The 23,891-nt window shown below is 47.6% G+C and overlaps 1 protein-coding gene across 2 annotated transcripts in view; it reads left to right on the forward strand.

Moving 5' to 3' along the window:
• The first annotated feature begins 20,821 nt into the window (after positions 1–20,821).
• TNN (tenascin N) overlaps positions 20,822–23,891 on the forward strand; it is a 48,012-nt gene continuing 44,942 nt past the window's right edge. For both annotated transcript variants that reach the window (XM_066255120.1, XM_066255121.1), the window contains exon 1: positions 20,822–20,894. The gene's annotated coding sequence lies outside the window, so the exon portion shown is untranslated. The remainder of the gene's footprint in view (positions 20,895–23,891) is intronic.

Raw genomic sequence — 23,891 nt, forward strand, 5'->3', positions numbered from 1 at the left:
CAGTCCACACAGTCCTCCGGAGAAATGACAGCGCAAGGACAAAGGCCCATCTGTCATGGAATCCTTACTTATAAAATGTATCAGTTGGTTAATGTATAGATTTTGTGCCAATACAATCAATACCCCAATGAAATTTTTCTTCATAAAATAATTTTAAAATACATATAAAAAATATAAGTGAAGCCCTGGCTTGGTAGCTTAGTTACTTAGAGCATCATCCCGAATGCCAAGGTTGTGGGTTCAATCCCCAGTCAGGGCACATACAAGAATCAACCAATGAATGCATAAATATGTGGGATAACAAATTGATGTTTCAGTCTGTCTGTCTGTCTCTCCTTTCCTCTCTCTGAAATCAGTTTAAGAATCTAAAATTAATAATTTTTTTAAGTGAGTGGAGAGGAGACAAAGAAAGACTCCAGCATGTGCTCCAATCACAATCTACCTGGCAAGCCCCTAGGAGGAAATGCTCTTCCCATCTGGGGCCATTGCTCATTGCTCAGCAACTGAACTATTTTTAGCACCTGAGGCAGAGGCTCCATGGAGCCATCCTCAGAGCCTGGGGCAAACTCACTCAAACCAATTGAGCCATGACTATGGGAGGGGAAAAGAGAGAGAAAGAGAAGAGAAGGGGGGTGGAGAAGCAGATGGTCAGTTCTCCTATGTGCCCTGACTGGGAATTGAACCTGGGACATCCACATGCTAGGCCAACACTCTACCACTGAGCCAACCGATCAGGTTAATAAGTTTTTTAAAAAAGAAATAAGTAAGATGGGAGGGAAGTAAAAGCATGACTGAACTACTTTGGTACTTGTGCCAAAATCAGGTAAATGAACTAGAATGGATAGGCCAGAAAACGCCCTCAGTATAATTACAGTGTGGTTATACATTAAAGGAAGCATAAATATCATTGAACATGTGGTACTGGAACAGCTGTTTAAAGATTTGGAGAACAAATGTTTTAATTGTATTTTTATCTCTTACCATTTATCAAAATAAATTTTAGATAAATGAGTTAAAGGCTAACAAAGCCTTAACAAGAAGACAGTGTAGATGAATATATTTTTAAACTCCAGAGTCACAAGGTGAAGTCTTTACTTGGTGTGCTTGCCCCTAGAGGCCTTGTCCTGCCCAGGCTGCCTCGGGACCTGACCGCCCAGCCTCTCAGCCCCTGGAGTCCTTCCACAGGGTTCTTCTGGGGGGAGAGGGGCTCTCACATAGGGAGAGCTGGATAAATGGTTTGGCTCCAAAGAACCAGACTTGTGGGGCTTTTGGTGGTCCGTGTATAGGGTCAGCTCTGAGAGGAACTACAGAGTGAAGTAGAGGAGCGTGTTGGTAGAAAGGCACACACAAACACACAAAAGCGTTCCAACACTTCCTGTGAAGTGGTGTGTGTGGGCAGTCTGCCTTCATTAAACACTGCCAGCTGAACAGTAACCCTCTTGGTGTGTAGGGTTGGCCATGGAGTGTGGATGGTCTTGGCACCTACTTCTGGTAGTGGCCCAGGGCCCCTGGCTGGGAGTCTCCTCCTGGTGCTGTGTGCTAGTTAAACACAAGGTGGCAGTAATAGCACACCTGAGCTCCAAACCTGAAAAATAAGGTGATAACTCATTGACACATTGCCTTTCATCAGGTAAGACCTGTGTTTGCCTCCTTGGTAGGAGTCACAGGATAGACTACACAATTTGTAGAGCCCAATAAAAAATGAAAATATAGGGCCCCTTGTTTAAAAATCAGGTAGAAGTTGCTTTAAAAATACTGAGCTATAGCCTGGCCATGGGGTGGTGCAGTGGATAGAGCATCAGACTGGGACACGGGGGACCCAGGTTCAAAATCCCAAGGTTGCCAGCTTGAACACGGGCTCATCTGGCTTGAGTGGGGGCTCACCAGCTTGAGTGCGCAGTTGCTGGCTTTAACGTTGGATTGTAGACAGGACCCCATGGTTGCTAGCTTGAGTCCAAGGGTCGCTGGCTTGAGCAAGGGGTCACTTGCTCTGCTGTAGCCCCTGGTCAAGGCACATATGAGAAAGCAATCAATGAACAACTAAGGTGCCACAACAAAGAATTGATGCTTCTCATCTCTCTTCCTTCCTGCCTGTCTTCCCTGTCTCTCTCTTTGACTCTCTCTCTGTCTCTGTCACACACAAAAAAAGTGAGCTACAGAGCTGAGCTCAGGTGCAGTGAGACAGGACTGTGGACTTATCTCAGGCACCTCTCACCTCTTACCTCTTGCCCGGGGCTTCTCTGAGGTGACATGGGACACCTGAGGAACCAGGGCCTCTGGACACTCACACAGGCATGCTGCCTAGCGCAGGGCAGTGGGCGCCTGTGGGAACACCATGAACAATGGGGGAAGGAATGACTCCTCGGGGTCAGAGACATGGAGTCACTAACATAGTACCGTGTCCTCGTATTGCTGTGTCCTTTCTGGCTCCATTGCCCTGACCCCTCTCTCCTGCTCCCTGTGGCCATTGCCTAACCCCCTACTGCACATAAACCTGTTTGGACTCTGCTTATGCAGGTGGTGGGGGAGTTGTGGAGGAGCTCGGACCGAGGCAGAAACATCCTGCCCAACTGAACATCCAAATAGTGTTAATTCTGCCTCTAACTGTACCTTCCGCTTTCTCCACTCCTCGTCCTCTCCTCCGTCAGCCCCTCTGTAGCTCTGGCCCGAACTAGTGTTAGCTGGGCTCCTTATTGCTCTTTCTGCTTTCGTTCATTTTCATCTAACCCATCACCTTCCCCCAAACCTCTCCATCCCTTTCTGCTGCCAGTGACCTTTCTGAAACACAACAGCTACTCACTTGGGGTGGCCCCATTGGCAGACCTGACAAACCCTAGGCGGCGATAACACTGCTTGTTCATCTAGCTGGAACGCAAGCAGATGTGGCCACTCTGCTGTCCCCCGAGTGCCCGAGAGAGCCTTGCCAGCCACCTGGAAAGGTAGAACCTCAGGGCTACTCGGCCTCCCTGCCTTCTCAATGTCCTGCCTCAACAGAGGCCCCGGGGAGGCAGCACTCTGCCCCTGCGGCCTCGTGTCCACGGCGCCAGGTCCTCTTGACAAGTTGATTCTCTTGCTCCCTCTGTGTCTGTGGCTGCGTGGGCACCTCTCTCTCTAACCAGAGGGAGGTCTGGACTCGCTCGGAGGTCGGAGTGACTCAGTGCCCTCCACGGCGCCCCTCTCGCCGCGGCCCCGGCCGGCCGAGACAGAATGTTTCCTGTGGTTTGGGGAATGACTCACACCGTTGTCTTCTGCAGTGGCCGCAGCAGGTCTTCCTTTGGTTGATTGGAAAGCAGCTCTTCTTTTCACATGGTGCCCCCTTTCCTTTCTTTCTCCATCTCCTAGTTTTCCTAAATTCCAAACCCTGACGCAAAGGCAACATGTTAACAATTTGGCTGAAATACATTGCTTTTGGAAGCTGTGGGGACGGAAATGCCAGAGCCATAAATTAGTGGGAGTGGAGGGTGGAAAACGTCTGCAAAGCCACAGGGCGAGTCCTGAGGATGCAGCATGAGGCGGAGGTCCCTACACGGTCGGGTGACCCTCCCTCCCGGCCACTCACGGCACCAGAACAACACAGAAGTGTACAGCAAGGGACCTTACGCGTGTGCTCCCTGCAGGGGCCTGAGAAAGTGCAGGAGGAAGCCAGACTAGTGTCACACGCCGTGTCTATCTCGGGCGTTCTCCAGGCTTCCTCCCAGGAGCCTCACGGTCCATCCCAGCCCCCACCGTAGAGCTAACTTACATCAGAATAAGAAAAACATTCCTGGGTCCACCTTGTCTCCTGCTGAATTCATCAGTTTTCCATCCAACCAGGTGAACGTGGATTTCTTCCTGGTTTATTTTAGAAAAGGAAATTAAAATTGTGTTTCTGGATTTATTTTTTCATCCTCTGCTCTTTGCTGCCTAAATAGCTAGTACACACTTTTGTGTTATTCACTAGTTGTCTCCTGTCCTGTCTGCCCGAGGCAGGCTTCCCGGCTACACAGCGTCCTGGGTCCTCAGGGTGCACAGCTCATAGTGGGCACCCATCAAGTCCTGAGCCTTTTCATCCAGTAACTAAGTTATGAGTGAGACTTGCTGGACATCTGCTTTCAGGATTCCACTTGGGTGTCTTTTCTTCCTTGGGTGTAATTCAGAGTGAACAAGCCTCCTAACTTCTCTGAGAAAAAGAAAGGACAGCAGTGACTACCCAAGTCGCTTCATGTCCACAGCAGGCCAGCTGTCGGTCATCAGTACCCTGCACAGCACTAAACTCTGTCCCCTGATAGACACCTGAAGAATACAAGCTTCCGTGAATTCGTTCCCTTCTCTCATCGGCCCCCAGGGCCGTGCCTCGGGCGTGGTGATTCCCTTGTACAGCAGGGAGTGCCGTCACTCTTTCTCTCTGGGACTGTAAACCCGAAGGCGGCAGCGATCATGGTGGGGCTGATGCTAGTCTGTTTTGTTCAATTCCATGTCCCTGTGTCATGGAAGAGTCAGAAGCACATAATCCAATAAATGTTTGAATGAATCGAGTTCAATCACATTGCGCGATACCTTACAGATGATGGCAGTCAGCAATGTAGGGATAGACTTGTTCTCCTATACGTGTGAAGTCTGTCCTGGAGGTCTGACGTCAGGCTGAGTGTCTCCCATGCCAGCGTGGATCTGGTGTTCTGGAAGAACCTTGGCCTCCTGCGTTAGTGACCACCAGGGTCTGGAAGAGGAGGAGCTCCTGCAGGCAGGACGGGAAGGGGCCAGCAGGAGCCCTGTAATGGAGATGAGAACAGGCCCACGGGCGTGGTGCCTCACTGCACAAAAGCTATGACTATGGGGGGGCAGTGTCCACAGCCACCTCCGAGGCCTCTGGTAGGATTCTCTTTCTCCCTTTTGCTTCATTTAGTTACCTTTACCCTTCTGTAGTGATAGGTAGGTTTGGCTTCGTGTTGATTCTAACACCGGGGAAGAACCAGAGAGGATGAACACCCACTCATTTTTGCTGATCATAGTCTTTGGATTACATCAGGCCAGCCCGACCCCCGAGGACAGCAGACCTGGCCGCTCCTCTCCCCGCTGAGTCTCTGTGGCTCCTTGCTCCTGTCAGTGGCTGGACCCTGAGGGATCCCTGGAAGCAGTTGCACAGTGTGTGTTCGCAAAGTGTTTGTGACGAGCAGAACAACCTCATGCAGACACTCATAAACTCAACAGCCACCTTGGGAACTCTCCTGTCTGAATCGGCACTTGTCTTTCCAGCCCACACAGACAGGCACACGTGCCTGTGACACACACATGCCCTCCTTCACGCCCCCCACAGAGGCGGCACCGAGGTGCCTCCCTGTGCACCCAGGGCCATGTGCTCACCATGGACCTCATGCCACCTGCGAAGACGCAGCCCCTCTCCATCTCCCTATGCGGTTGTAAGTAGCCAGGCCCTTCCTTTGTTATCACTTCTGAAGCTTAGCTTCAGACCTCCCCCCAAACCACAGTGGGATGGCAGGAGGGGAAGTCGGCCAGGGTTTCAGAGTCACGATGCCTGGCGTCCCCTTGCCTCAGGCCCTGTTCTTCTCCTGGGACCTTGCGGCGGGAAGGGGGACAGATGTGCTTGAAGGCTCCCCCTGAAACATAAACTAACACACGGTCCATGTGGCGCTGAGACCCATCGCAGAGGCTGCGGGGTGAGCTGGGGTTGGCGTGGGTGCTGGCCAGGCCAAGACGGTTCCTGGGGGATGTTTATTGATCCTTCGTCACTGCCGAGGGGATGGCCATAAGAAAGAAGCAAAAATAATGTTGGCCTTTGAAATGCTGAGTTTGAGGTCCAGCTTATTCAAGTCAATGGGGACTTGGGTTAGAGAGGAAGTATATTTTTTATGAGAGATATATTCTCGACAAGCTGCTCTCTATTTCTTTTCTCCAAACTGTGACTGTGTGGATCAAGATTTTGGACCCCTGCCCCGCAGTGTTTCTCCGTATCCCTGCGGGGCGGGTAGGCTCCACTGGGCAAAGCCAGCTCATACATACATCAGTCATCACCACTGACCATGTGTCCTTCTGCCCTTCCCATTCTACACGCATTTTCCTCCCAGAAATCTCTCATGCATGCTAGAGCCCTATAATCTCACTGGATGTCTCGGCTATCCCAGAAGACACCCCAAATTCAACATGTGCGAATGGGTTCCTGTTTCCCCTCCAACTGGGCTCACCTGTATGTAAACCTAAGAGGATGACTCCCAGGCCAAAGTCTGGGCTCACCCGACATTTCTTCCCCTCCTCACTTCTCATCCAAAATGGGAAAATTTGATCCTTTCCCCCATAAATGTCTTCTCCATCTCAGGAAATTGCACCTTGATAGAGCTCCTTCCGTTACTCCCACATTTCATCCATCGGCAAGTCCTGCCCGTTCTACCTCCAGACCACCCCTGAACCTCTGCCTCCTGCTGCGGGAGTCCAGGAAGTCACCGAGTTCTGCGGGTTTGATACCGCGACGTCTCCATGGGCTGTTTTCTCTCCTCATCACTCTGCCCTCTCGCTGGTATAGCCTCTCTCCCCCCACCCCTGTCTAGACTATCATAATTGCCTCCTTGCTAATCTGCTTGTCTCCAGTCTTTCATCCTTTAAAGCCATGGTTGATTCATTCCAACAGTATTCACAGAGTGGTCAGTATACCTGGGAAACAGCTGTGAACCAGGCAGATATGATGGCTGTCATACGGGCCTTCCATTCTGGGGAGAGACAGACAGCAAACCTATACTTGTAAGTGTGCTGAGAGGTGGGAAAACCCCAGAGGCTGAGTGTTACACACGGAGTCCTGAGCTTTGGGGCTCAGGCGAGTCTTTCAGCTGAAAGCACAGGACTGACCAGGGGGCAGCCAGGGGGAGGGAGGACAGGGACAGGAAAGGAGGGTCCGTAGTCGGGAAAGCACCGAACGAGATGCATGTGATGAATTTCCTCCACACCGTCTCCAGCTTGATCTTTCTATCTTCTTTCTTAAAACTATCTCTTTTTTTTCTGATAAAAGTAATACACATTTATTATGAGATATTTGGAAATTACTGGAAGACTTAGAAAAGAAAATAGCATTTACTCACGATTTGACCATCCAAAGACAAGCACTCTTTTACACTGAGATGCATGCCCGTATAGTTTGTCCACGCCTGTGTGCATTTTCAGAATGATCTTTATCTTTCTGCACTAAAAGTCTCACTGTATTATTTTCTTTCCCAAAGACAACCAGTGGCTCCTTGCTGTCCAGCCCAAGTGCCCAGCCCAGGGCTTAGCGATAAATGTGTGCTGAATGGACAAACGCACGTGTGAGTGAGTGAATGGATGTAGGCGTGCTCACCTCGGCATGTTCTGCTTCTTTTCTGTTATGTGTTTGACCGAGTCTTGACTTGGGTTCGACTCTTTCCAAAGCCTTCTTCACAATGCTTGTTTTAAACACAGATTGTATTGCTTCTCGGGTCCTTAGCAAAGGGCATCTGTTTTTCTAAATTTACACTTAGAAACCTTTCCTGCCGAGTCATCTCTTGACGCCACAACATCATCCCATCCCTTCTTTACTCCACCCTCATCTCAGGGGTTGGACACCTGAAGACCACACTTCCCAGAATGCTTTGCTGGCATGATTCCAGCTGGAGTCCACCATTGAGAAGCACTCACTGGAGATACTGTATGAAGACATGTTCTTAGTGCTCCTCTAGCCATGAAGGTCCAGATGTGGCTGGTGGCACCCTGCCACTTTCCCACCTTGGTGGTGGAGGCAGCTGGGAGCATCAGTGGTGGTTTCCTGCGGTCCCAGAAGCACCTGCTTTTCTAAAAGGTGGAGGCAAACCTGAGAGCTGGCCTTCTGTTCCTTCCGATCGCCCTCTGTGACAGGGCTTCTGTTTTTCTAACCGAAGGCTCACGGAGCTGTGGGCAAGGCTGAACGCTGTGCCTCCTGGTGCCTTCTTACCTGCAGGGAGCCCTGCCTGGCCTAGTTCTGCTTCTTGCTCAGTGTCCCATTCATTGCGAAAGGCTGGCCCAGATGCCAGTGACATCTGCCCCTGAATACTAGAAAAATGGCGAGGAGAGTAGTCATGTGGTTGGATGAACTTTTACAAGTGAATGAGAGTGGTATTCTCGTGCCAGGCCGCAGGGCGGAACACACGGGGGATAGAGTGACATTTAAATACCGTATTTTGAGATTTTAAGGAAAAAGAAAAGAAATGTAGAAACCCACTAAATTACTGAAGGGCAGTGCGAAGGTGGCCACCCAAGGGGCTTAGTTGATGTTTACTGAGTGCTTACTATATGTGCCAGGCACTGTTCTCATTGAGTTACATTAATGATCCATTTAATCCCACTCATGGGTAGGTGCTATTATGATCTTATCAGACAGGTCAGACACCTGATGCAGCAGAGGAGAGCCCTTTCCCGAGGCCATATGAGCAACTGGGGTGTGAACCTGGGCAGTTTGATTGAAATATGGGTCATACCAAGTTCCCATTATTTGGAATTTCTCCTGGTTCTATCTGAGCCAGTCTGATCTGAATACCCAGACAGCAAGCTCCAGAGAAAGGGTGTTTTTCAGAGGGAGCTGTAAAGTGGGCCTGTGATGTTTTCCGTTACTGTTGAGATCTGGAAGGATGTTAATGCTCATGCCCCACGGTCCTATTTATTCTTTCGCTTAGACTTTTGTCCCAGAATGTGAATGTGCCATCTGATCAATAACCAGACATCAGCATCTTAGTGTGAATCGCCACATCACCTCACTTTACTTTCAAGATACAAGGCTCAAAACAGGTAGATTGTAATGGAGGGAGAGCAGCGAGCAGGGGCCCAGGGAAGAGCGGGCTGCGGACAGACTGAGCGGGTGCGTGCTGCTGGATAGCACAGGGAAGCCCCTACGAAAACAGGTATGCCCTTGAGACTGTGGAAGCATGTCCTTGAAGATCAAGGTCAAAACAAGGATACCATCTTTCAGTGTATCTAGTCAATTATGTCAAAAAAGATAAAGGTATAAAAGAAGGAAATTAAACTTTCATTAATCTACAGAAAAATTATTGAAATTAATACAAAAATAAAAACAAAATAAAGCTACCTTAGAGTAAATCTAACAAAAGATATAAAAGCTCCCTATGGAGACAGTTATTACTCCTTTGAGTAGTACAAACGTGCATGTACGTCCTCGTGCCTCCTGACCATCCGGAGTATGATCGTACAAAAATTTTTATTTTAAAAATGTGTAAGGCAACTTTAAAAAAAGGCAAGTGTATGTTCTTCTTATTTCCATATATTGGTTATCAAACAAATATGATTTTAAGTTAATAAAACTGTAACTGAAACTAATTTCATTTTTTGAAAAAAACTCACTCTCGGGGGTCAGTGAACATAAAAAAAACTTACTACTCAAAGGGTTAAACTTTGTTGATAGGAGCCTTGTATAAATGGAGAGATGGCTCATGTTTGTAGACAAGAGAACTCCAAGTGTTGTGACTATATTAGTATTCTCTGTATTAGTTTACTGGGGCTACGATAGCAGAATACCATAGAGTGGGTTTACACAACAGAAAATGAATTTTTTTCACAGTGCTAGAGCTTCAAGTCCAAGATCAGGGTGTTGGCATGGTTGGTTTCTTTTTTTTTCTTTTTTCTTTTTATATTTTTCTGAAGCTGGAAACGGGGAGAGACAGTCAGACAGACTCCCGCATGCGCCCGACGGGGATCCACCCGGCACGCCCACTAGGGGTGACGCTCTGCCCCTCCAGGGCGTCGCTCTGCTGCGACCAGAGCCACTCTAGCGCCTGGGGCAGAGGCCAAGGAGCCATCCCCAGCGCCCAGGCCATCTTTGCTCCAATGGAGCCTTGGCTGCGGGAGGGGAAGAGAGAGACAGAGAGGAAGGGGGGGGGGGTGTGGAGAAGCAAATGGGCGCTTCTCCTATGTGCCCTGGCTGGGAATCAAACCCTGGTCCCCCGCATGCCAGGCCGACGCTCTACCGCTGAGCCAACTGGCCAGGGCCAGGCATGGTTGGTTTCTTCTGAGGTGTCTCTCCTCAGCTTGTAGGAGGCCGTCTTCTCCCTGTGTCTTCATATAGTCATACACGCCTCTGGGCTATGATCTCCTCTTCTTATAAGGTCACCAGTCATAGGATTAGGGCTCATCCCTGTGACCTCATTTAACCTTCATTACCTCTTTAAAAATTCTATCTCCAAAATATACTTACAGCCTGAGCTACTGGGTATAAGTACTTCAATATATAAACTTTGGAGGGACTTTATTCAGCCCATAATATTCCTTAATTAATCTGCAAACCCCAGTCCAGTTCCAACAAGGCTTTTCATGAACCTTTGACAATGTGAATCTAAGTTTATATGAAAGAGTGAAGGTCAAGTATAGACTAAAACACTTTTGAAGAAAAGAATGCGATGGTAGATTATGCATGATTGGCTATTAAAACTTACTGTAAAATTATAGTAAGGCAGAGTATATCGGTGCAGGGATAAGCAGGTAGACCAGAGGAACAGAATAGACAATACGGAAGCAAACCCACACACGATGGAAACCCGATAAACAGGGACACCGTGCCTAGTAGAGGGGCAAACATGGCCTATTCAGTAAGTGGTGATACACGATTAGATATCGGTATAGAAAAATATAGTAAAATTGAATGCTTTCTTTATACCCTGGAAAGAAATAAGTTCCAGGTATATTATAAACCTAAATATGTTCAATCAAAACTTAAAAAAAAATACCTTTATAGAAAAATATAGGTGACTATCTTTTTTACCTCAGGATAGGAAAATATTTCTTGAACAATTCTAAAAAAGAGTAAGTCATAAATGGGAAAAAATTTGATAAATTTAACCAAATTAAAATGTAAAACTCCTGCATATCAAAACAGTAGGAAGTCACTGGAGAAGCACGGCTAAGAAGTACCGCAGTAATACAGACGAAGAATTAGGAAGCAGGAGACATCAGGAACTAGACATTGGTAAGAAAAATACAAACAAGCCAGGACAGTTCCCAGAAAGACAAACCAAAATAATGTAGGAGAAGATACTCAATCTCATTAGTATTTAGGGAAATAAAAATCAGAACCAGGAGATCACACCCGTCCGATTGCCCATAAAATCAACATATAAAAATAATTCTGTCAGTTGCGAGTACTGTATAGGAAAGCACGTCGAATTGTGGGGGAAAGTCACACACTTCTGAGCAGGACAGAAATAGGTCTAAGAACTCTGGAGAGTGACTAACCACATCTAGTATAGTTGAAGATGTGTGCTGTAGGGTCCAGACACTCTCTTCCTCATGTAGAAGAGATCTGTAAAGATTATTAAGCATGACGTAGTTTTTAACAGCAAATAATTGTAATAATCACCTGATCATAATCATTAACAGCAAAATAGAGTGCAGTCGTATATAACAACAAATAAGACCAGAGTAACATGTATCAATACTGTGGCAGAGAGATCCTAGGAAGACAGTCAGACCCCAGTAATTCCCATCTACTGGTGTCCACAGCTTTGTGCAACCCCCTCCTCTTGAGTGTAACTTTCCTCTAATCAATAGAATGAATATGACAGAAGCGACGTGATGAATCTTATACATTACCTAAGACTCCATTATAGCAGATTGGAGTGACTTTGCTGGCCTTGAAGAAGCGAGCTGCTGTGATGTGAACTGTCTAGGGAGAGGGCCACCTGGCAGGGAACTGGTGTCCTCCAGGAGGTAGTACTCTGAGCCACATGAACTCGAGGCAATGAACTGCGCCAACAACCTGCATGAGCTTGCAAGTAGATGATTCCCCAGCTAGTCCTCCAGATGAGAATGCAGCCTGTGAGACTATGAGCTGAGGACCCAGAGAGGCCACACTGGGACTCCTGACCCCCCTGTTACTAGGAGATCATAAATATGTGTTTCAAGCCATTACCTTTGTGATAGTTCGTTATGCAGCAAGAGAAAACTAAACAAGCATGGATAAAAACATAATATTGATAGAAACTAAGCAAGTTACAGCAAGGCAGATGTATAACATATAGGAAACCATTTATGTAAAACCTAAAAGCATACGAAGAAATTCTATATACTGTGTAGGCTTACATACACACACAGGACTACTAGGTGTTTTTCTCCCGAAGGGAGGGGAATACGATCAGAGACATTTGCAGGGGCTTGGACAGTATTTACAGTATTTTATTTCCTAAGCTGGGTAGAGATGGTACAAGAGTGTTTGAAATAATTTTCTCTAAACCTTTTTGTATATCTGAAATACTCTGTAACTCACAAAAAGGTCTGTCTTCAGCTTTAGGTTCCAGTGGGGATAGTGTTGTGTTGACAATGAATTTTGCCCATTTGACATTTCCCAAACCTGTAATTGGCAAGAGGGACTGGGGGAAGGAAGAGCAGGTAATGCGCAGCTAGGGTGGCTCTAGGACAACAGAGATGGGAGGGGATGGGAGGGGACGGGAGGAGAGAGGGCCAGAGGGATGGCGGGCTGCAGTGGCCTCAGATGGGTGACCTCAGCATTCCCACACTGAGACCTTATCATTACCCGCCGCCTTGCCCTGACATGCAATGGAAACGTTACCACGCAGCAGCTTTGCTGTAATCCTACACTCTTAGAAAACAACAATTAAAAACAAAACACCCAAAATGTTGATAGTTAGGCTATTAGGCAGAATAAAAATGGTTTTAAACAACAACAGCAAAAGCAGAAACAATGAAAAGCCCACAAAAGCCTGGGCAGCCTGGCCTCTGGAAGCCAGTTTGAGATGGGAGGCAATGACTCAGTCTGTAAAGAAAATGATTGGATTTTCCTATCATTTTTTAAGCAGTTAGTCATCTTCGGGGAGGGATAGTAGGCTTTCTTCCGAACTGTGACTTAGGGCCGTGAAGTTTGGGAGATGTTATGATACCTTGGCAGTATAAAGGAACCTCTGATTCCCAGAATGACCAGGAGCAGAATTCTGAGTGGAGCGCTGGTAACGTTTACCAGCTGGCTCTCCCGAGAGAAGCTCTTTTCTGATTCCACGGTGTACGTGCAATCACAGTGGCTGATTTTTAAGTAGCCAGGGGAGGTCGCTGAATGTGAAGCTGGGGAGAGATACACATCATCAGCTGTTGGAAACCCACATGCTGGCTTCCACTTGCACCTGAACCTTCCCTCCTCCCAGGGTGAGGAGCAGCCCTGGCTGGAGGTCCCAGCCACAGGGAGGGTGACTTCACTCGGGGAGGTGACGACTGCCGGAGACTCCTATATCTCTGGCCTCTTCTGGCTCTGTCCCAATCCAAAGATGCTGAGATTTCATTATTCCACTAAGCATGTAAAAGCACTTCCTCCAGAGCCAAGCATTCTTAGACGATAAGAATATGTTAAACACCTTAACCAAAACTCTACCCGGTTTTTTAGAAAAGCAATAGAGACGAGTTGTCCCCCCACTGCAGAAGCCAGGGACTCAGTGCTGGTGAAGGAGTTTGACTTATGTACGATACCTTTCCCATCCTCTGCACCCTCTACAGCAGGCCTCCTGGCAGTTCTCAGGGGGCTGCATGTGGGGCTAAGTTGGGAAACTCCCCTTGCAGAATTTCAAGTCCTTGGGTCCTCAGGGTACAATGCCCTGAAAGTTTTGTAGTCTGAGAGCATTTTCTGTGACAAGTCAGGTAGTCTGTACGGGGTAGAAAGATTTGCATACAGGTAACGTAGTTGGCTTAAATAATGAAGAAATACATTATCTCAGATAATGAGAAGTCCCAAGGGTCATTAATTTCAGAGTTCATGAATGTCCTTAAGGACCCAGACTCTTCCCATTTATCTTGTCCTGTTTAGCTCCCCTCATAGTTATGAGACGCCTGCCACATTCCAGGCAAGCATGACAACAGCCATTGGAAAGAGAAGGACCAACTCCTCTGATGTAGGCAAACTTTTCAGAAGCCCCATTTGACAGAAGTGGTTCAGATAGCCTTTCCTAAATCAAATCATGTCAAAGAGACTTCAGTTACTATGATTAGCTGGGATGACCTGGGACGCTGAGAACCCAGGTTCAAACCTCTAGGTCGTTGGCTTGGGCGCAGGCTCACTAGCTGAGTGAGGGGTCACTGGCTTGAGCATGGGATCATAGACATGACCCTGTGGTCACTGGCTTGAGCCCAAGGTCACTGGCTTGAGCAAGAAGTCACTGGCTGTGCTGGAACAACCTAGTTAAGGCACATATGAGGAAGCAGTCAATGAACAACTAGAAGTGCTGCAACTATGAGTTGATGCTTCTCATCTCTCTCTCTTCCTGTCTGTCTCTCTCTCACTGGCTTTAAAAAAAAAAAGGACTTAATCAAAGTTAAAAATTCCTATGCTTGAAAGGATGCTATTGTAACATCCTAGGAGACAGGCCACAGCAGACACAAAGTGAATTTTATAAGTTTTATTGCAGACCTGCACAGGACTGCAGGCAACCCATGCAAGGGAGCACTGCAGCCCCCCCCCAAACCTGCGCAGGGACTGCAGGTAACCCACACAGGGGAACACTGCAGCCCCCCAAACCTGCGCAGGGACTGCAGGTAACCCACGCCTCCGAAGAGACTGGAGCACTGCAGCCAACCAAACCTGCGCAGCCAACAAACTGCGCAGCCAACAAACTGCGCAGGAACTGCAGCCCCCCCAAACACAGGGACTGCAGCCCCGAGCTTCTAAAATGGCTCCTTTTTATAGGGTGGCTGTCTAGGATGAGTAAGCATCATACAGAAGCTGATGTGGCTGTTAGTCATTGGCTAGGGAGGTCGTGCGCAGTTACAGGGGGGGTATTACTCAGTGGAGAATTTCAAACATAAACTTCTGATAAGGGTCTCTGACTCAATGCAGGATGTAGCTGAACTCTTTGTTCTCAGCATCACAGGGACCTTGTACACTCTTGGCAGCCCCAGCATGTCAGTACTCCCTGAATCTAACACTATCAAGAAAGTGAAAAGACAGTTCAAAGAATGAGAGAAAAGATTTAAAAATCATACACATAAGTAAATCATATTTATTAAGAGTTTAGTGTCCAGAATATATAAAGAACTCTTCTAACTCAATAATAAAAATACAGATAATCCAATTGAAATGGGAAAAGGATTTGAACAGACATTTCTCCAAAGAAGATATACAAATGGCCAGTAAGCACATGAGAGGATGTTCAACATCATTAACCATTAATGAAGTATAAATAAAAAACTCAAGATATAACTTTACAACCACTAGGATGACACAATAATGGAGCCAGACAAAAATAAGTGTTGGAGACGACATAAAGAAATTGGAACCCTTATACATTCTTTGTGAGAATGTAAAATGGTATAATCACTTTGGGAAACCATTTGACAGTTCCTCAAAAAGTTAAACATAAAGTTACACCAAATGGCCCAGCAGTCACTTACACCCCTCCCTAAATACCATATGTCCATGCAAAAACTTGTACACAAATGTTCATAGCAACAATATTTATAATAGATGGCAAAAGTGGAAATAAAATATGCTATATCCATATGATGGAAAGTTATTTGGCCACAAAAAGGAACAGAGTACTGATGCATGCTACATCAGTGAACCTTAAAAGTGCTCTGTTAAACAAAATAAGTCAGTCACAAAAGATCATATATGATTCTATTCATATGAAATGTCCAGAATAGGCAAATTCATAAAGGCAGCAAGTAAATTAGTGGTTGTCACGGGTGGGGGCAATGGGAAGTGACTATTAATGGTGTGGGGTTTGATCTTGGGTTGAAGAAAATGTTCTCAAAGTAAATAATAGTAATGTAACAGCTGAACAACCTTGTGAATATACTAAGAACCACTGAATTATACACTTTAACAGGATGAGTTCTATGGTATGTGATTTATATTGCAATAAAAATATTTTTATGACTATCTCAGGCTTCGGGGGGAAACAGGATTAAAAAAGTCAGGGGACTGCCTGACCAGGCGGTGGCGCAGTGGATAGAGCATCGGACTGGGATGCTGAGGACCCAGGTTCGAGACCCCGAGGTTGCAAGCTTGAACGCGGGCTCATCTGGTTTGAGCAAAAGCCCACCAGCTTGAACCCAAGGTCGCTGGCTCCAGCAAGGGGTTACTCAGTCTGCTGAAGGCCCGCAGTCAAGGCACATATGAGAAAGCAATCAATAAAAAACAACTAAGGTGTTGCAACGTGCAATGAAAAACTAATGATTGATGCTTCTCATCTCTCTCCGTTCCTGTCTGTCTGTCCCTGTCTATCCCTCTCTCTGACTCACTCTCTGTCTCTGTAAAAAATAAATAAATAAAAATTAAAAAAAAAAAAGTCAGGGGACTAATAAATGCTTAGTTTGCAAAATTCATAAAACTCTTTTATGATTCTGAAATTTACATGTCCCATTTGATCTCCTCCTGCTTCCCTGGCCCATGACTTACGGTGCAGATTGGTGCTTCTCAACTCTGGCTGCACATTTTAGAGTCCTGGGGGAGCTTTCAGAAAGCTGGTGCCTTGGCCTGGGCCACGGCCAGTTCAACCAGCGTCTCTCGTTCCTGACTTCCTAAACCCTGGCATCTCACTTGATTAAACACTCCCAGGCGGTTCCCATGTGCTGTCAAGACTGAGAAATTAAAGAACAGACAAGATCTGGGCAGCACGGGGTCATAAAAATGAGGTGGTCCTTTGGCTAAATCATTTTTCCCCTTGAAGTGGATATATTGAGATATAAGTTTTACACAATAAAATTTGCCCCTCTAATGTATAAAATTCAGTGAATTTTGACAAATGTGTACAGTCCTATGATAGTCACCACAGTCAAGGCATACTAGAACCTTTATTTCCATTTCTCTCCCAAATGCCTTCCTGGCCCTTTGCAATCCCATCCTTTCCCCCCATGTGTTAGAAGCACACACTAGGACACTGTGCAACAATAGAAAGCATGTCCCTGAAAACACATATAAAAAATAAAGGGAGAAATACTATACGTGTAGAGCGAAGAGCAGGAAAATCCTATATAATATAATCGTAGTTGTTTAATCTTCTAAAAATACATGTGCACAGATATATCATATATATCATCACTTCATATATGTAAAGATTTGTAGAAGAAAAAAATCAGTGGTTATCTTCAATTGTGGGAATTACAGGAAATACTTTTCTTCATGCTTTTCTGTGTGTTTTAGCCGGTTGACAATAATAAGTTAACTTTTATAATGAAAATAATACTGATATCTACAAAACAACCATCTCTGGGCGAGCGGTGCATGAAGAACTTCTTAGAGACCAGCTGCCATCCCCTCCAATCTGAGCCCTGGCTGCAAATCCACTCCCACACTCTCCAGGCCCATAACAACTGTTTTCGCCAGAAAAGATTAGTAGGAAGATATCGACTAATACTGAGATGGATATCAAAAAGTATTGATCCAAGAAAAGAAAATATTGATGGGAGAAGAATCAGGTCTTTCACTGCCTTGACGGGAGTCATACACATCCTTTGTGCTGCAGGCCACACTCTGGTCTGTTTCTGCAGGCACATGCACATTTAAAGTCAAAGATGGCACCTCCCTGTAAGTGCTGTGAAAGGTCTGAGTTCAGGATCTACCACAAAGGGAAGGTGACCCTATGTGGGAACTGACTATACTATATAATTTATGGCAGAGCGAGCGAACAAGCGAGTGATCTGGGGCAAGATGTTGACAGTGGGGGTCTGTTGAGGTTTGGTTTTAGTTCCTTTAGAATCAGCAGAATCCTAATTGAAGATCCTGAGATGTATCTTCCGACCAGCTCAGACAGACCCAGCCCAGCCAAGACAGGGTCCAGGTCTCCAAACCAGACCCAGCGGACTAGGCTATCTCTGAGCCAGCACATTGGTCTATTGGGTTTAGAGTGGTTTCTTAGGACCAATAAAATTGGAGATGACTATAGTTGGAATACTTTTTTCCTACATTTTTCTCAAATAAAACATGTTTTTAATAACATGTTGGTTGAACCATCATGTAAACCGGCAACTCCGTTTTTTTCCAGGTCTTTCTGGAACGGGTTACACTATTTGGACAAAATAATGGGTTGAAATTAGTTTCAAGCTAAATTATTTCCCTAGTTGGGGTTTAGGCACTGTATCATTTTTCCATTGTTGCATAGTAAAGCTCTCCAAAACACAGCAACTTAAAACAATTACTCTTTGCTCATAATTCTGTGGTTTGCAGTCGGGTTGGACTGGGCTGGAGGGCTCCCAGAGCGTTGGCTGGGCTCATGCATGCACCTGGGCTTCCGCTGGACGGCCCAGCCTCTTGCTCCCTGTGGTCCTTTAATCCCCCAGAAGGCACTGTGTTCCAAGCGGGTGACAGCAGAAGCTGCAAGGCCATCTGAGGCCCCAGCTCAGAACCCTAGTGTCACTTAGCCACACTCTGTTGGGCAGAGGCACTCACAATGGCTGTAGGCCAAGTTCAAGCCCTGGGGAAATCCATTTAACCTCTTGTTAAGGAAGTTGCTGCAAAGAATCTGTGGCCCTTTCAAGTCTACCAATGTCAGGACAGCACAGCGAAACCGAAAGCACAGGGAGCTGTGGAGACTGACTTCCCCGTCATTACGCCACGGCTTGTCACCGGCTGTGAGTGTTTCCTGCTGGGGTCCCCTGTGCTTGCCATGTTCTCAGAAGGGTGCCAATAAGCCACTTTGCTACTAAGAAATTAACTGAACAATGCGTTCAGCTCTAAGAAACAAAATCCTGACTCAAAAAGGTTCTGAAGTAGGAACGCTTGAGGGCATTGTGCAGAATACCTGATCTTCACCCTTCAAAACCGGCAGGGCCGGGAAAGGTGAAGGGAAGACCGGGAGATGGTGCAGGTTACGGGGGACTCAGGGCGGGGCAGCTCGGTGCCACGAGGCATCCAGAGTCGGACCCCGGACCAGTAAAGTTATTGTTTTTTCTTTTGTGATAGGAGAGAGATAACTGATGAACTCTGAATCCAGTCTGTAAATTAGACAATACTATTATGTCAGTGTTAATTTCCTCATTTGGATCACCCTATCAAGGGTATGTAAGAGTGTGTCCTTGTTTTGGGGACATATTACACACTGAAGTTATTTGGAGGTAAGGAGGTAAACCATGTCTTTAAGTTACTCTCACACATCTTAGGAAAAAATAGAGAAATGAGTGATAAAGCACACTGGGTAGCATTTGGAGAATGTGGACGAAGGTTATGTGGGGATCCTCTGTTATATTTTTGTAATTTTTCTGCAACTCTGAAATGATCGTAAAATAAAAAAAGGTCTTGTTTTTGTGTTTTTAAGGACTGGGCGCCCTTCGTGCTCCCACTGGCTGAGAGGTGGCCCTGGAGACCAGGGACCAGGGACGGTGGCCCTGCCTGGCCAGCCTGTCTCTGCTATGTGTACTGTGAGAGCAGTCACCTTCTGTCTTGTTGAGCTACAGCACGGGGCAGGGGGGTGTCTGTGATAGTGACATGTGTGCCCCCACCAGCCAGCTGGAGGGAGGGGCCTCTAGTTGAGCTCTCCCCCTCCTCAGGGCATGGGGGGGCAGAGTAACAGAGAGAGCTGGCAAAGCCCACTTGTCTGGGGAGAACTAGTAGAGGGAAGTGAAGACGAGCAGAGCAGCTCAAGGGGACAGCAAGGTCCCAGGAGCCTCTAGGGGGGACTTTCTTATTTAAGGATCAGCGAAGAAAGGTCCAGGGGAGAGGAGCCACGTTTGGGGACTGGGGGACATTCTGGTGAGCGCTGGTTCACACCACCGTGGTCCCCTCTGTGTGTAGCTGGCCTCGATTTCGGGAAGGTAGCGGGGCTATTTGAGGCGGTGAGGGAGGCAAGGCAGAGAACTGTGTACCCATTCAGAATCGGGGGCACAGGCTATCCAGGACTCCTTTGTGGGGTATACAAGAAGAATAAAAAATGGTGGCAATCATAATTACAGCAATCCTAGCAGCTAACATGTATTGACTCCTGTGTCCCTGGGACTAGTCCAAATTCTTTATCTGTATCAACTCATTTAATTCTCACCAGAGCTGTGTTACTCCTCTTTAAAGATGAGTAAACTGAGGCACAAGGAGGTTACGTCAGAGGTCACTTGCCAGTGGCAGACACTAGCTCCAGATACAGGCTCTGGCCCTGGCCACACCCTCACCAGGTCTGGGGCAGCTGCTTGCTTCCCCCTTCTTTTCCCCTCAGCAGCACTCCACGTCCACATCAGTGAGCTGGACCGCACGGCCCTCCCACTATGTTGTTGACCTGCACGCAGGCAGGCAGCGAGGGGGGAGAGTGCAGGGAGCAGCTCTGGTTCACAGGAAGGACAGAGGTCTGTCCAACTGATGGCAAAAAGGAAAGGGGGTGCAAAGTGGCACCCCTGTGCCTTCCTGGTTGGTGATGGGGGGTCTGGATGGGCTGGGCTGGGGAGTTGAAGGTGCGGGTCTCACGTCCTGCGCTCAGCCAGCCAGAGCCTTGCCACCCTGCCCCTCAGCGCTGCGAGCTGAAGGACGGAGGCGGCGTGGGGTCCCAGGAGGTCCTGTCCCTGAGAGTCTCTGCTCACGTCCGTCTATGTGACAGCTCTTTCCCTAAGTGTCACCAGTAAATGTCAGAGGGCCCGAAACCGGGAAAAGAGAACAACACTTTAGGAACTCACTTTCAAGCCCTGAGACCCAGTTCCTGGGCAGGCGACAAGCAAACTCCTACTTTAATAACCTTGTTCTGGAGCTGCTTAAATGGAAACAGCCTCCGCTATTTTTACTATACTTACTGCTGCGTAAGTATTCCCCCCCTTGTTAGAAGGCGCTGCTATAGCAACTGCTCCCCACGCCTGCCAATGAGAGGGATCCTGGCCAGCTCCTCCCCAGCCCAGCCAGCATTTAAACCCAGGGAGGGAAGAGAGGAGAGGCGAGGCGAGGAAGGGGTCGGCCAGCAGCGAGGTCTGGGTGGCTGGAGCACGGGACGTGGTGTCCAGCAGCCTTGCAGGTAAGAGTGCCAGTCTCCGGAGGCTTTCCCTGTGAGATGGGGACGGTGGCTGGGTGGGAAGGAACCTGAGCATCCTGGCTCCTGTCACCTCCACGAGGAGTGACACCAGTGAGGAAACCCCCCGGGACCCGAGTGCCGTGTCCTTGGCCAGCAGTGTGCACGCCCCACCGCGGGACCGGGATTGAGCGTCTCGTCTGGCCCGGCGCAGTCTGGGTTGTAGGGAAGGTTCTCCCCGAGCTGGTGTTGTGGAGATGGTTTCCTGTCCAGCTCACATGCTCGTCTCATCTGCACTTCTCTGTCGGCTCTTCCCGGCGTCAGGGGCCTGTTCTTCTGTAATTTACCTATTCATTACTGTTTTTGTTTTTCTATTTTAATTTTTAATTTACTCATTTAGAGGAGAGAGAGAGAGAGAGAGAGGGAGAGAGAGAAGGGGGGAAGGGCATGAAGCATCAACCCCCATGCGTGTCTTGACCAGGCAAGCCCAGGGTTTCAAACCTGCGACCTCAGCATTCCAGGTCGACACTTTATCCACTGCCGCACCACAAGTCAGGCCTGTATCACTGTTTTTAAAATATATATTTAAAAAAAATTTTAATTTCAGCTGCATAGAATATTTTATTAGTTTTGGGTGTACAACATAGTGATTAGACATTTATAAACCCTACAAAGTGACCACCCTGGTAAGTCTAGAATGTATTTTAGAATTTTAAAAAAATTCTAAAATAGAACCTTTGTTTTAGTTGTGATCAGGAAACTATTATGGCTTTCCCATCTCTGGTAATTCCGATGAGGTTTGCAAATTGGCTGGATGAGCTTAGACATTTATTCAGACATTTAAATGTACAGGTTTTGATTCTGTTTGTAAGATGACAACTTCTTTTCTCCAAATCCTCATGCTATTTCCCTCACAATGCCTCAAAGAAGACATTTCAAAACATTTGCAGACATGATGTGGTGGACTCATTGTTGGAGGTCTTTGTATTTATCTGTTTATTCTTGCGGCTGGGAGAAGGAGAGAGAAAGAATGAATGAGAACAGTCACTTCAAAGCACAAAACCTGAGCTGCTTATATAAGCATTATAGAAAGGGCAAGTTCTAACATAAAAATAAACTACCCACATCTGGACAGAGGTTAGCCACAGCACCTGCAGTCCACTGGTTCTTGAAGAATCCAAAGCATCACCCAGATATCAGGTGAACCTCTTGAGCCAGGACCGTAGAGTGGTGGCTGGCAGAGTACAGGATGTGTATGGGAAGAATCAGCGTTTTTTTTTGGCATTTGGGCGTTGGTTGGGCTCAGGGTCAAACAAGGTGATGGGGTTTGGAAAAGGGACCCAGGAAGGAACAGGGCATAGCAGCATCAGGGAGGACGGATGGGAAAACCCACTTGACATTGTTTTATAACAGCGATGTTCAGCCTTTGTCATCTCACAGCACACATAAACTAATTATTAGATTCTGCAACACACCAAAAAATATATTTTTTGCCGATCTGTCAAAAAAAAAAAGGTATGATTTGATTCATTCACACGGAACGGCTATTGTTGTGTTGGCTGTTGTCATTTTTCTATTGGACAATCTAAGGGGGAAAAGGTCAGTGGCCCTGACTACATAGTCAGGTATTGCCGGTTTAAAAATTCTTGTAGCACACCAGTTGAAAATCGCTTGTTTCATATAATTTTAATTTCTGCTGTGTCCTCAAGTTTGTGGCTGCAGCTGACTCCTGGCGGGTGGGGGGAATAGGGCAGGATGACTTCAGATCAGCTCGTGGCTTCTGGTCTCCGTTCCGGCCCCGCTCTGTGGTTTGAAATGTAGGGCAGACTGAGGTCTGTTCCTGAGAAGACGCCTGAGGCAGCTGTGCCCAGACCCAGTGGGAGCTCATGTCCATCCACGGCTCCCTCCAGGGTCTTGACTGCTCTTGGGTCTGGACCCAGACACGAGTTCACGGTTTAGGTCCCGTAGCAGCGTCCGGAGCCGCCAGTCTGCAAGCTGGTGATGCTAGGGTCTCAGGCTGACCCCTGGACAGGCAGCGGCTTTGCTGGGCTTTGCCTCAGTAGACTCACTGCCAAGGCCCGCCAGCCACCATCTCAGTAGGAGCGACTGGTCTCAAAGACAGACCCCGAGAGGGAGAGGGGAGCAGAGCAGGTTTCTGGAAGTTAGCACGGGGCTTTGACAAGTTATTTCTGTGTGTGGAAGAGCACGTGCTAAACTAAGGGAAAAAACTGTGACTTTGTCCCGTTCCTCTGCTCACCCTCACCCAGGGAGTGCAGTCTGCCGGCGGGTGCCCCACCATGGGCACAGGGCTACTTGCACCTAAGGTGCCACATAGTCGTTCTGGGAGAGGCTGTTTGGTCCGACGTGGTCGCGGTCCTGGAGTTTATGCCTGTGCCCATTTGATCTTGGCACTGTGCTTGAGCCACTAATTTCCTGGGACAGAGAAAGGAAGTTCTCCCGTGAGGAAGGAGCGACCCGCCTGCCGCTCAGGGAGACCTTTCAAAGCACTCCGCACGGGGCGTGCGCGTAACAGGGCTTAGGAAACCGTGCCGCCGTTCCCATCACCCGCTTGAGCCTTCGCAAGGCAGGTGGGGTTCTGTGGGCAGCACACAACAGCCACACTGGCCTGGGCCACCGGACTGAGTGCTGTTGGTCAGGGACAGCACCACTTGTCTCTTCCAGCAGATGTGATGGGAAGAGCTCTTCAGGAGGGGGTGGCATGGGGTGTATGTCACCTGCAGGGGCTTCCACTGGACCAGGAGAGCGAAGGGCAGAATGGGGCCTAGGATGTTACCATCTTAAGCCTCATCACATAAAACCAGTTTTTCATTGTCACCCAGACCTAGCTGTCCCATGTCCTCTATGGAATGCCTATGTAGAGTTCACTGTTGCAGAAACTAGAAACAGAAATGTTCGTACACGTCCTGGGTCTGCCTGGAGTGGGACCCGGCAGGAATAGTGTGGCCTAGGCATTGTGCACGCTTACATTTCTTCGTAGTTCAG

Source organism: Saccopteryx bilineata, chromosome 2 (assembly GCF_036850765.1).
Source record: "Saccopteryx bilineata isolate mSacBil1 chromosome 2, mSacBil1_pri_phased_curated, whole genome shotgun sequence".
Classification (NCBI taxonomy): Eukaryota; Metazoa; Chordata; class Mammalia; order Chiroptera; family Emballonuridae; genus Saccopteryx; species Saccopteryx bilineata.